This window comes from Pipra filicauda, unplaced genomic scaffold (assembly GCF_003945595.2).
Source record: "Pipra filicauda isolate LSUMZ 115617 unplaced genomic scaffold, ASM394559v2 scaffold54_size4384275_pilon, whole genome shotgun sequence".
NCBI classification, from domain to species: domain Eukaryota; kingdom Metazoa; phylum Chordata; class Aves; order Passeriformes; family Pipridae; genus Pipra; species Pipra filicauda.
In genome coordinates this window covers 1,935,339-1,948,387 of record NW_024104698.1, presented here as the reverse complement: position 1 = coordinate 1,948,387, position 13,049 = coordinate 1,935,339, and the positions used below count along the sequence as shown (strand labels likewise).

Genomic DNA, 13,049 nt, shown 5'->3' with positions numbered 1-13,049 from the left:
TTCTGTGAAGAGACTGTATGCCTCTGATGCAAAATTTGTTCACCATTCCACCCTTCGTACACATACATTCACCTAGGTAAATGTATTAGCTATTTAAAGTTAAAAATATTATGAAAACATGGAGATAAGGAGATCTATTTGAATAACACTAACTGCATAATTTTAAAAACTCCTTTTGTGTAGTGTCGTGTTGATGATGTACAACTGTAGTTTAAAGTGCTTACAATTTAATGGCATATCATGTTACATAACCTAAATATAATATGTACTCTTATAATTTGTGTTTTAATGTGTATATGTGTATATATATGTGTGTGTATGTGTGTATATACATATATATATATATATATATACTACAATATACCTAAGTATACATTATATGTAATGGAAGAAGGGAACATAAAGGTCATGTAGTTTCAACCCCCTACCATGGGCAAGGACATCTTTCCCTAGACCAGGTTGCTTAGAACTCCATCCAACTTGGCCTTGAAAACTTCCAGGTATTGGGCATCTGCCACTTCTTTGGACAACCAGTTCCAGTGTCTCACCATCCTCACAGTAAAGAATTTCTTCCTAGTATCTAATCCAAAACTTCTTTCAATTTGAAGCCATTCCTCCTTGTCCTGTACATGCTCTTGTAAAAAGCCCTTCTTCATCTTTCTTGGCATCTCCCTTCAGGTACTGGAAGGTCATAATTAGGTCACCCAGAAGCCTTCTCTTTTCCAGGCTGAACAACCCCAATTGCCTCAGCCTTTCCTCATAGGAGAGGTACTCCATCCTTCTAATCATCTTGAACTTGCTCCAACACTTCAATGTCCTTCCTGTGCTGAGGGACCCCAGAGCTGGATGCTGCCCTCCAGGTGAGGTCTGATCAGAGTGGAGAAGAGGGGGAGAATCACCTCCCTCGACCTGCTGGCCACACTGTTTTTGATGCAACCCAGGACACAATTGGCTTTCTGGGCTGTAAGTGCACATTGTTGGCTCATGTCCAGCCTGTCATCCATCAGCACCCCAAAATCCTTCTCGGTAGGGCTTTTCTCCATCTCTTCATCCCCCAGCCTGCATTGATACGGGGGGTTGCCCTGACCCAGGTGCAGCATCTTGCACTTGGTCTTGTTAAACCACATGAGATTTCCATGGACCTGTTTCTTGAGCCTGTTTGGGTCCCTCTGGATGGCATCCCATCTTTCAGGTGTGTCAACTGCACCTCTCAGCTTGGTGCATTTGATCCCTTTTCTGTGTCATTAATGAAGACATTAAATAACACTGGTGTGTGTGTGTAAATATATATATATATACAAAGATATATATCTCTCTATCTCTTTAAATCATAAACCAAGCAGATTGTATGGAAAAAATATAAAGCCTCAATAAAATGAAGAAATCATACAGGATTTGAAAATACACATAGGTATCACTAGTGCTTTCCAAAGGTGAGAAAATGCAGTTATGACTGATGGAGCTCCATCACAGTAAAGTCCTGTGCATCCTACTTCTCTTTTGAAGTTCACAGAATTGGTCTTTTCTGTATGGACAGTATTAGAGTGAGTTTTCCAACAAGTGGATATTAAGAGAATGATTGATTATCTATATCTTCTATATCCCCCTGAATATTGATTTCTTAAGGCTTACATTTCTTCCAACTTACTTACTTCTGGTATTATAGAGCCCTATTCTCACTCAACCCTCAAAACGTGGAACCAGTTTTCATAATTGTGCAGAGAAATTTGCATTTCTACCCAAATGGTTGGCTTAGCACTTCCAAAAATCTCAGAAAGCAAAATCATTTGTTTTATTTATAAAGAAATCCCTTCAAACAAGGAAGAAGAAATTCAAATTAATTCTCATGAAAAAACAGAAGACAGTTTTCTACTGAAAAAAAACCAGTTTCCAATTATTTCTTGATAACACTTGGTACATACCTCAAACACATTTCAGCATCTACTTGCTCAATGTTGTGTCCAAAGGTCATGAAAGCTAGACATCACTTCAACGAGTAGCTTAGAAAAACAATGTCTACAACTTTTCTCTAAAGATCCACTAACCAGTCAAATATGGCAATTTCCACAATGCTATAATGCACAAAACTAAATGTCAGATTGTCTTTGTATTTTCATATAAAACTGTATTCTGATTAAATAATATGACTGCTTAAAGTAGAAGTTTCAATTTTTAATATTTTTAATAATTTCATGCAGAAACAAGAGAAAAATAAGCTTTATTATGCTCACAAAATATTATTTATATTGTAATAATTGTTTTCTGATGCAAAGAATAAATAATGTAGTTACCTACAAAGTATTAATTTCCTGCTCATTTTGGGAGTCTCAGAAGAAATCCATCTGAAAACTAACAGTGCAAAATAATGAGAGAAGAGGAGCAGTCAGCAAAAAGGCAAAATGCTCCTTTCTCGGTGTTGTCATATGCGGTATTGTATCTGGTTTTTTATAGGATGTTCACAAGAGGAAATGACTGGTCATCTAAAAGGACTGTGCAATTAATACTTTACATAATACGATGTATGAAATATCATCAATGTATCTGAGTTATAGAAAAGCAGACTGTGTGCAGGAATGTGCAAAAACAGGTCCCTAATGGAAAGATTTTTCAAAATCTCTGTAGTATAAAATGAAATAGAAGTGGATGGGAAGAAGAAATCAAGCATTTTTAGTATTCCAGCATCTAACAACAAATGGAAAGCCAGCTTTTTTGACACAAAAATTGAGGACTAAAGTCCTCCATCCCTGAATGATAGAAATTTTGCTGGATGTTGTTCTGTGGTTTGTTTTCTTTTTTTCCCCCATATGAAAAAGACAGCAAAATCTACCTTTATGTGAAAGTAATTTTGAAAGAATAAAGCTTTGATGTTGACTTAAGATTCCAGTAGAAGGCAGTGGAATTAGAGTTATTTATCAAAGTATGCAATTATCATCTGCAAAAGAAGTATCATCCACCTTCTTCCCTATTTATTAATTGCAGCAAACTGGCTAGAGGAGTTTGCAGTTTTATTTGCAATTTTAGAGTCAGAAATTGGCACTGGTACAGTTTATCAGCAGCTAAGCATTCTGATTTCTTAATTGTGAGAGCATTTGTGCTATGCATACATAAGTAAACAGATGTTATAAATTGAAATTGGTCGGGATTGATATTCTGACATAATCAGAATTTAGATTTTGTTATGGATAGATAGATTTGACTATGGGAACCTCAGCAAAAGTTATGGGCCATTTGAAACCTGCTTGATTTTGGATTAAGGTCAGGTCAATAGTGCCATGATATGTTATTTAATAAGGGGGTAACTAATGTGAAGACTAGAAGTTTTAAAGTGTTTTAATGTAATTTTGAAAAAGAGGAATGCTTGCTTCAGGGTTGGATCTACTACTGAAAATAAGACACTTTTAGCACCTGCAGTTATTGATAGAGCAAAGATTGTCATATTTCCACACTCAGTCATTTATCAAACACTAAATTTATCAAACATTACATAGGAAAACTGCTGATTGTTTCAAGGTTACAGAGAATACGTAGAAAAAATGCATGGAGAAGCCTTTGAACAGTCATCTAATCCAATAGTTTACTATAGTAAGTATCAACTGAGTTAAAAATACTAACACTGGTAAAGCATATGATTATTCATATTTTTAATTCAGAACTACTAAGAACTTGTATATTCATAACATGTAAAAGAATTTGGAGAACAGGATCTGGTATCTTGAATATGGAGAGTTTATTGTGAATAGAGTTTGAGAATTTAGGGAGATAAAAGAAGATTAAACAATTGATCATTTTGATTCTGTATACACAAAATAGCAAGAAAAAATCATGACAAGATACAACTAAAAAAAAAAGAAAAAAAGACCAGTTTTTCTTACAGATGATAAGTTATATAACTTGAAATATGTGAAGTAGAAGGATCTTGTAGAATAAGAATCATTGTGAGTGTGAAAAAAGAATTTTTGAAGTTATGGTTTCTGATGAAGAATTTCAATTTCTTCTTCCAAGACTGAGGCAATAGCATCACTGGGAGAGTTGATAATAAGGGCTGAAATGTCACAGAAAATGAGCCTTTCAGTCATATCTGTAAGGAATTGGTGAATGTCTTTTGACAACGTAATATCAGAATGCCAAACTGAATGTCCAGGACTACTTACTAGGTTGAAAAGGAATGAGTCATCTAAATGAACATAAGGATTATCTGGCACAGTATAATTTACTCAGGTGGTTATGTCATGAAGGTCAGGCACAGGCACTGATAGTGAGACAATTTTTCAAGCACACTAAAAGAAAAGCAAAATTTAAGATTAAATTATAACCCTCTTGGATTACTTGATAATACTTTGTGAAATATTAATTTCATATTTGAAAATATATTATGTACCGCATAGCCACAGAATTTGAGTATATTATTTTGATAAAGTGCAGCTGCAACAAAGACTATTCTATTGTATTAAGTCATGTTGGTAAGTACTACCTTTCTGCATTGTATCCATGGATTATATCTAACAACTCACTTAAAAGGTAGAGTTGCCAAAAAGAAAAGTTATTAATCTCTTGTGAGCTAGGTCCAAAGAACATTAATCCTACTTGGAAGTTATCACCAGGGAAAAGTTAAGAGATTTATGTTCAGGTCATGATCGATATCCTTGTTTTAACTAATGGAGATAAACTCTGTCTCCTCAGCATCTTCTTGCGTGCCAAGAACTTAACCTGAGAGAAAAAGATAAGCCTTACTCTCTCAGATTTTACAATTATAACATGGTTAAAAAAAGATTTATGTGAGAGGGTGTGACTGAGGGAAACAAGATGTTTTACATAAAGGTATAGGTAATCATAGTCATAGTTCTTAATCATGAACTGAATATACATGTATATGTTTACATGTGTACGGAAAGTATTTGGGAGACCCAAGAATGAACTGAGAAATTATCATAAAAGTCAGGTCTATTAACTTTTCCCCTCTGAGGATTTGCTTATTGTGACAGAGTTTTCTTTCATGAAATTAGGGTCAATATGCCTTGAATTTTTGTTACAGTTAAATTTCATGATCAGTTGAGAGAGAAGTTTTAATATTTAGCACTCCATTTTTATTTGTATTTCCTAATACCTCACAAGAAAATATTTCTTCACTCTTTCTTTATGTTTTTGTAAAAAAAAATAGGAGATGAAGGCTACTTTTAATAATTAGACAGAGACATGATCATATTTAATAAACTACAAAAATACCCTTTTATACCAAACTAAAACACTATGGACCTAAATAAGGTTAGAATTACCACTGGTTGAAAAAAAGTCATGTGTCATGAGAAAGTAAATACTAAGCGGAGTGACACAAATAACATTGCCAAATGTAACTTCAGGCATGAACACCTCTCAACAATGAGTAGTAGTTGCACATAGAATCCCATTTATTATTTATTTATTATTCCACAGTTGTGGAATAATAAGAATTAATGTAAAAGAGGCTGAAGCAAAATCAAAGACACACATGTACACACCCATTTTAATTCATGTTCCTTCCAACCATGTCACATTTGCTACATATTATGTAACCATATGGTCTTAAGCTCTGCCAGGGCAGGTTTAGGTTGAATATTAGGAAGAAATTTTTTAGAGAGAATAATCAGACATTGGAATGGGCTGCCCAGGGAGGTGGTGGATTTATCGTCCCTGGAGGTTTTTAAGATGAGATTGGATGTGGTACTTAGTGTCATGGTCTAGTAACCATGGTGGTGTTGGATCAAGGGTTGGACTTGATGATTTTGGAGGTCTTTTCCAACCTAATTGATTCTACGATTCTAGGACAACATACAGATAATTTCCTTTCCCTCCATTGGACAACATGTGTACAGGAACTTTACAACGCCATAGGGGAAGTAAGAATACAACTTCCTATTGAGCTATGTGCAGACATAAAAGCAAAAATATAAAAGTATAAACATCATCATGAATGAAAATTATTGTCAAATTTAATAGCACTGATCAGCTTCACTATACAGTACTGCCAACTGTAAGTTACATGGACACTGTAAGTTACAATGCAAGAGATTCACAGCAAACAAAGAGAGAAGTTTACTTTCTCATTTGTAAATTAGACGCTGGGTCTTCTAGTGCTTACGATTGTCTTGTAGGCAACAGTACTTCAGGAGCAAAAGCATTTTACAGAACTGGGTATTATTTGTTCAAAATCTTTGTGATAATACAACTTTCTGTCATACTATTTCTATTCACCTTTTTCCAAACAGGTATCTGAAATAATAATGAAGAATTTTTTAGATATGCTAAAGGTAGCAGCAGATGATTTAAGTGGATATTGTTAAGAAAGAAGATGCAAATACAACATCATCTTGTCTTCCACTCACTGAATTTCAGCTGTGATCTCTGAGTTGAACCAAAATCCATCAAGAGTCATTAAAATATAGCATATGCAGCTCAATACTGAAAGGTACTGCACTCTAGTAAAGTACAGTTCCTCTCTAGCAAATAACAATTAGGACTTTCTTCAAAATCCTACCATTGCTTGTCTTACCAGTTTTTATCGTCTGAAGATAAAAACTTTAAAGTGACTGGTGGGAATATTAAAAAGTTTAAAGATTTTTATTTAATCCCTTTCAGCTGATGACCAGCCAAAATATGGAAATGTAATAACCTTGATGGTAGAACTACATAGACAGACATCTATGCTACTTTAGGTCTCTTTCTTTCTAAACGGTCTATGAGTTGGGTAGAAATGCATGGCTTAAATTTTCCCCCTTCCAACAGATTACAGGGTGTAAATTTAGGCAATTGCTCATCTGCACACAGAGACTTCTGGTGTGTGCTTCTCCTTTGACATGTTCTTCAGTATGTATGATGTGCAGCCAGGAAGGAGAGAGAAAGAATAAGCGGATGGTAGCATCAGCAAAGATGTGAACGAGGTTGAGTTTTGGCATCTTTTAGACTAAGATGTCTTGTTTTATGGATGCATTGCTGAGTGAGTGTTTGATTGAGGGCAATGGTTTCTAGAGCTACAAGTAGAAAGGAGAATTGTAATACAAGTACAATGATTGAAACCTTTCAATGGATAGACAGGGATTGAAAGTTATTTCTTCGTTATTTACTTATACCCACTTACATATCCATTACTCTTAGTAGCTTTAGCACCAAATGCCTCCTTTTCATTATTTTAGCTTTGTAAAATTTCTGAAAGCCCCATGCTAAGCAAAAGACCCAGAAAATATATTTTTGGAATTGGCCTTAATTGCATAGCAACACTTATTTTTTCTAAATTCTTTAACAATCTGCCATGTAACTTAGATGGATGCAGGCAAGAAACACAAAAATTGTTATGTCGTCTATTCATTCATTTTAAAAAGGAATGAATTCTTAATATGAGGTCAATGCTTAATGAGTACTTTTGTGAATTGTTTCAGGGAGAAGAATCACACATTTTTATAGCAATCTAGACTTCCTAAAGTCTTACCAGCATTACTGTAATTTATTTTATAGTAAGAAGTCAACCTCTTGAAGCAAATTTCCCAGAAAGCACTAATTTAAAGAATTATTTAAAAAAAACCCACAAAAGATCAATTTAAAATAAAATTATATACATTATTAATACATTTTTATTTATGCAACTAATAATTATAATGGACTCATTGTCATGCAATTAGACATATCCAGTATCAGTAATGACTGACACCTAAAACCTGGTGTTAAAGAGAATGTTGGTGGTGGTGAAATTGAGCTCATTGTTCTCTATTCAATAACACAAAATGGTTTTGAATGAGATCTTGGATTAACAAAATATCAAAAATAAACTTTTAAGTACGATTGCATCTTAAGATATCAGGAAATTAATCCTACTACATAGAGGTTTTTAAAATAAATAGGCCATATCATTGATTTAAAAAGCATAAAAAAAAACTAAACAAAAATACCCAAATATTTTTTCATTGTATCAGATTGTTTTTTCAAATTTCCCCATGTAGCAGAAACAGGCAAAAGGAGAACCAAATTGCCTAGTGGAACTACCTTTAGGATTTTGTCCAAACTGCACAACAGTCTCCAAACGTTTTAGAGAGTCTTTCACCGGTGCACGAATTTGTTAAGGTAAGTCCCAAGCCAACAATTGATACATCCCATAGTCAGTAGTACCAAGTGTTAGAGGTATATTAATATTATAACGATTTAGAGATGGATGAGAAATTTGATTGGCATTAGTAGTGAGAATTAGGAAATAACAATAGAAGATAAGTAGGAAGGAACAACTACCTAGTGAAGGTGCTTATTAGATAAGAAGGGCTTTGACACAAAATCAAAATAATCACAGCACACTTGCATGTTTCCAGTTACAATGTTTGTTTAATTACTCAGTCTGTAGGCAGTGAGACTTCAGGTACATTGGGCTCAATGTTGAAGTTTAACTGCTTTGCTGACACATAGCAGCCAAACACAGTTGCTTTTAGAGAAGACTTGCAGCAGCTGGGGACAAAGATGCACAGAAGTCCATCTGCTGTGATTATCCATAAACACAGGACAATGGATTACTGATTTTACTGACCAGATATATAGTCAGATCAGATCAGTTATTCGGTGTAGTAGAATAACACAGAACTGTACTAAGTGCCATCCAAATCACTAGAAGTGAAATTCCTCTCTTCAGGATATTTGCTTATTAACCCATATCAACAGGCAATTGTCATACTGGATGAAATGGCAAAACAATGTAAAATGTTTCTTTTAGCATGTTATAAAAAATGTTCATCACACAAGTAATTAATATACACATTAAAATGTATTTGTGGTTCACATCATCCATGCATTAATGTAATTAATGTAATTCCTCCTTGTATTGTTTGGATTATTCCTTGTGGCATCTTGCATTGTCAAGCAGTTTGTTCCATGCCAGAAACACTGTTGCTACTTTTACTATTCTACATAGATATCTGCAGTACCTGTACTGAAAATGACTCTCTGGAGAAAGTGTTTATTGCCACCGGTTTGGCAATAAGCACAGTACAGAATTTGCTTCTCAATGATTTTCAATACTTGCTTAGCTTTCATGCAGAGTTTGTGTTATCAAAATAATATATGGGTTTGATTTTTTTTTAACAAGTCTTCTTCTAGGGCTTCAACAGCATTATATGAACTTTTTCATATATCATATTTTCCATCACGTCTATGAACTGTACATATATATACATATATATATATATATATATATGCAACTTATATTAGTGACCTGTAAGTATGAGTCACTAGGTCAATGCATAAACATGATATCTCCATGTAAAAAACTGATATACAGGTTTTTTTAATTTTAATTAATTATGAAAAAAATATTCACAATCTCCCCCTGCCCCCCAACATTTAATAAAAAGTTTTGTAATCTAAAGAATAAAAAAAACCTGCTAGGTTGAATCTATAATTATTAGTTTCATATGAGAATGTGTTTACTGACTGTAAATTTCTTTTATCAGATATGTGGAAAGTAAAATCCTTTGTTTTGATAACTTAAAAACTAACTACAAGAAACTGATTCATTTCTATTTGAAATTGATTTCTAGTCACTTTGAAACTTTAACTCTTAAAATATATTTTGGGATTAGAGTACTTTAACAACCAGTACATTTCAGGACATATTAATCCTTACAAAAAGCTCATTTTGAATGACGCTGAAATTTGAAGTCAACAGCATATTCATTAGCTTACTCTTTTGCCATCCAAGACAGCTAAAATTCATCTCATAATAGGTTTCAAAAATTATTCAAATATATACATATATATATAATGATGTATTTATGTATTTTGATAAGTAAAGGTGATAAATATCTCTGTAAGTTAAGGATCTATTTTTGGAAGTACATTCTGACCAATTTATGAGGTGCTCTTCTAATAAGTTGTACACTTGCTTATTTGCGATAGAGATTTTCTAAATCAGACAATAACTATATGCTGCCACCCTCCACAGTTAGCACCTGAATAAAGATCAACAAAACAAGAACAGGAATAGATGATTGTTTTAACAATGGAGGGTTAACTGAGAAGTGCTCTGGGGACCTGTTAGGGAACCTGTGCTTTTTAGTATATTCCTAGATTTATGATCTGGAAAAGGTGTTAAACAATAAACAAACATATGATGACACCAAAGTTATTCAGAATAGTTAAAAGTTGTCAGCAAAGAGTTGCAGAAGTGTTTTATATTATTAAGTGACTGGACCGTAAAATGACAGAAGAAATCTAATATTATCAGAGTAAAGCAAAAATTATGGAAAAAAGTTCATATTTGTATATATATGTATCTATAAATAACAATGGGTTCTAAACTAACATCTTCAAAAAAGTATTGGGATCATTGTAGTTAATTTTATGAAAACAGCTGTTCTTAGCAGCAATTGAAGTTGTGAGGTATTGGAAAACAGGAAAAACTATAAAAGAAAATCATAAAGCATTACTGCAATATTTCATAATTGAATAATTCATACGTATCTTGAACGCTGAAGATCTTTCAGGTTTCGCCAACTAAAAGAAAAAAGTGTAAGTAAAAATGAAGTATAAAAAGACTTTTATATGAAGAGAGATTAAATCAACTGGGATCATTTACCTGGAAAAAGAAATGATTGGAGGAGAATATATGATTGCAAAAGAGAGAGAGAGAAGTGTTATTTACTATTTCGCACAATACAAACCCCCAATAAAATCAAAAGAAATATTTGAAAAAAATTCTTGAACTGAACTGAAAGTTGGGTTTTTTTCACTCAATGTGCAAATGAGTTGTGAAACTTATTGGCAACATGCTGTGCCAATATAACTGCTTTTGCACTTATTAAGTGATATCAAACATGAGGATGCAGAAACAAATTTCAGTTCAGAAGTTACTAAGCACAGGATGTCAGAAGCTGTGAGGTTAAACTGAGTGAAGTAGTAATTTATACTTGCACCCACAAATGACCACTGTCTAACACAAGATGTTGGACTAGAAGTCTTTTATCTTGCCCATTATCATTGCTTTTATGATCATTTCAGTCTGAACCTTTCTTGAAATTAAGCATTTGATTGCTGCATTTTTAATATGGGCCTGTTCATGAGTAAAATTAATGAACTGAAAACCATGAAATTTGGATAGCTCTATCTGAGGCATGTGTGAAAGACTTGTATCGTGATTTAGATATTGTTAATTGGATGACAATCCTAAATAGTCACAGTGTTGTAGAGAGTGATAAATAGAGCTGACAGTGAAAGACAAGGCCCACATAAATGATTAGCAAAATCTCTCCCTTTGACATAAAAGTACAATCTGAGTGTAAAAACTTGGTTTTCTTAATATATGCCATTTAAAAAGATGTATACGTTGCCATGGTAAATACTGTATTCTGGTTTACATTTTAAGATCATCACAGAGCTGAACACATGAGCTAGGAGATTTTATGTTTGTAGAAGTGGCAGATTTTTTTCCTCCCTAAAACTTGCAGAAAAGTGACAAACTACAGCTTCAGAGTTTCCTGTGATTCCATTCAAAGTATTACTGCATGCTTGAAACATCTTTGCCTATGTGAGAAAGATAAACTAGTATTGACTCTTGTTCTGTAAGGAAAGAGAGAAGTAAAAGACCTAAAGCATTGCTATGGCATTTATTCCATCAGTGCAGAATTGTTCCCTGTTGTGTATTTCTGGCATTGGACTAGTCTGCTTTAAAAGACAAAGAAATAAGGGGAATCTTATTCTATAGTTAAAATGAATATATCTTAAAAACTTTACTGTAGTTTATGGTACTATTTTCTTGATTTCTATCACATTTTTCCTGGAAATCTCTCCTTGACTGTTCATTAAGACCATACAAATTGCTGTTCTAGAGGAAAAAATAACAACAGTTATTTTAAAAAATAAATTAAAATGCCAGTTTTACTATATTTTAAAATATAAAAAATTTCAGTAGAATCCTTGATAGTATGTCTTTACATACTTCTGAACTATTAGTGTTTTAGGGTGAGTTTTAATGTATTATCTTTCTTTGCACTCCTTGTACGTAAGGGAGTCTGAAAACTCAGTTTTATGGAAAGGTCACATAGTATTTCTTACTGTTATTCAGTCTGGTTGAAGATGTACAGAGAAACCTTCATGACAATAGTGTATATTCTCTTTTTTTTTTTTTAAATCTTTAGAGAAACAAAAAATACTGCTTGTGTTACTATATTTATATATGAAAAACTTATTGATGTATCTTCCTTAGACTGAAGAACACTAACTGGTTCTAGCCTATTGTACCTCTCTCTTTGTGATCTGTTGATCTGCCAAGAGAAAGTAGGTTTCATATATAATGAAGCACATTTTGTGGGAGTCCCTTTTCCTATGAACAACTCAAGACAGAATTTGATAGAAATAAATCTTTCATTCAGAATAATATAAGTCCCTGATTCCCCAGGACCTGATCTAGGAGGGACAAATCAATAAACCAGTATTTCCTCCAGCCCCATGTAAGAGAATGACAGTCATGGTGCTTTTATAAGGTAAAACAGCAGTGGTATGTTCAGTGAACAGATCTTTCATAGGAATCCTAATAAAGAAAAAAAGGAAAGAAAAGTTATGGAATGTTTTTAGGGAAGTAGGGAGGGCAGTTTAGAAAAAGAAAGGAAAAAGTACTTAAATGTATTCTTAGCTTCATCTATTGTTGAGACTTTTCAAAACAATACTGTCTACACATTTAATAAAATTTCTTACTGAGAAAGACAAGGAAGGGCATCTTTTAATTTTCCCCACGTAGAAAAGGTAGCAATAACTAAGCAGTTACTCATTTCTATGCATTAGTTGCTAGCCGCAAAATCAGCATGCACTTATTCTTACTCTGAACTAGCTGTTTATCTTGGGTTACTGGAAGGCCAAATATATATATATATATACATATATGCAATTTTTAGGGTCATGCAAAGAATCATGAGGTATTCTAGTGAAAAAAAGGGATAATACAGGCATTGGAAAAAATGGAAAATACTCAATGAGAACAGAAATGGAAGTGAGTATTCATTGCCAGTTATTGCAGTTGGGAGGTGTATCACACACATACAAAGAAAACC

The 13,049-nt window shown here is 33.4% G+C and overlaps 1 protein-coding gene across 3 annotated transcripts in view; it reads right to left on the bottom strand.

The window, feature by feature from the left end:
• The window catches only part of MGAT4C (MGAT4 family member C), a 343,947-nt gene that overhangs the window by 171,263 nt on the left and 159,635 nt on the right, over nt 1-13,049 (bottom strand). The window lies entirely within an intron of this gene.